We start from the raw sequence: 2,017 nt of genomic DNA, 5'->3' as shown, positions 1-2,017 counted from the left end.
AAGCTCATTCTGCCATCTAGCGTGCGTTGTGCTAAAGCAAAGAGGTGCTACTCTTTCTTTCCTCCAACAGATGACGCCTCTTATTTCTTTTGTTTGTTAGCAGTGTGACCACCGCTAGTACTTTCATACTAGATCTAGTACCTTTTATAATATTTTAGTGTTCAAGTAGTTCACCAACAAATCTGTTACTTTCCTCCCCTTTTTTCTCATGTATACAATTGGGAGAGAGAGAAAAAAGGGACCTCATGAAAATTTGGCAATGTACTAAAATTTCACTGTTCCTGGTAAGCACCACACAAGTCAGGGGCGAATCCAGGACGGACGTCTCGGTGGGAGGCGATGGGTTGTAATACTGCTACTTAGAGCTACTTTTAAGAGCTCCAAACTCTGGAATGGATTTTATTCATATATAAAATAAGAAAGCTTCCTCTTCTGGGGAAGCCGAGAGCCCCGACCGCCCCCCTGGATTCGCCCCTACTAGAAGTACAGAAGTGCCAAAGAACGAAGGGTTGAAACTAATAAATGATCATAGTAAACAAATATTACATATTTGGTGATCAATTTAAATAGTAGGCTATTAAGGGATTAAAACTTGATTTTTCTTTAATAATAAGCCCATTTTATGATATTGTTTTCTAACGACATCTTCTATATTTGTCATACTTGCGTTACTTTATTGGTTATAGAGCGAGTTCTAATAGACAATTAACCAGGGATTCAGCCAGGATTTTTAGTTTGGCGGTAAAAAGTCAAAATTGGGAGGGTGTGAGTAGTTTGCACGGTTTGTATCGAATTTTGACTGTAAAAATTTAAAGTTAGGGGTTCTTTCAAGAAGGTGGGGGTCACTCCCCCACTCACAGAGGAGAAAGAGCTACCGGAAACCTTCTAATAAGATATTAATATCGTAAAATGTCATAAATAGGGTAAAATGGGAGCAGATAAAATTTTAGTAATTTTTCCCAGATCTAGTACTTTTTTCTGCATAGGTTAGTACGAAATATTTTTGCTGCGTGGTCACACTGTTAGATGGAATTCCTGGCCACGTATGAATGTGCGTGTATTACTTTCATCAAATAGTATAATTACTAAAAATGACAGATGTGATAATTAAAATGGTAGAATGAATTTAAAATTTGACAGGTAAATGAATTGCTATACGAAAGATAATTAATTTTCTTTGTCGGCCATACAGAAGATAACATCAATCTTGAAAAGAATTTTAATTAATTTTTTTTTTTTTTAATGTAATATCGTGAAATGGAGTTTTGAATGATATCAGGTTGACATTGATGAAAAAGAATCAGTGTTGTCATGAGAAAATATAATTAGTTTACATTAAATTGGATTCGGGTCTGTGTTATTATGCATACAAATATCTAAACAATAGCTCTGGAACACTAATGTTTTTATTATACGCTATCACTAATCATCCATAAATGTTACGATTTGAAAGTTTTTTTTTTTTTTTTTTTTTTTTTTTACTTTTTAAGCAGGGGTAAAAGTGAGGGGGAACGTGATGGGATGCTGTCCTCCCACCGAAAGAAATATGTAAGGCGTTACCCCAGTTTCTAAAAATTACGATGGGCAAAGATAAGCAGGGGGAACGGTGTGACGGCATGCCGCTATAATATCTACCGTCACCCTATCTTTTCAGATCCACTTTTACCTCTGTTTTTAATAGCTTTATTTATTTATTTAAGACGCTGATTTTTTTAATTTCAGGATATATGTTATTATATGATAAATATATACCAATTGGTTTCTAATTCTTAGCCTATTTAAAAAGATTTCAAAATATGAATAATTATTATAAGTATAGAAAGATGTCGCAGACAAGGCGGGACAAATTCCTGTTTAAGAAAACAGCGACCTCCATTGCCTAGCAACAGGGTCAAAACTTGGTTTATTAGCTTGCGATTAGACTAAAATGAGCGCAATAGGTCAAGGAGTCTTGATTGCATAGAAGTTAAAAGAGAAGAATACACTCGAACCCCTCCAAGAATCATTAAAATGAAAA

This window comes from Thermobia domestica, chromosome 10, assembly GCF_964235325.1.
Source record: "Thermobia domestica chromosome 10, izTheDome1.hap1.1, whole genome shotgun sequence".
Lineage (NCBI taxonomy): Eukaryota > Metazoa > Arthropoda > Insecta > Zygentoma > Lepismatidae > Thermobia > Thermobia domestica.
Note: the sequence above shows the minus strand (reverse complement) of the source record.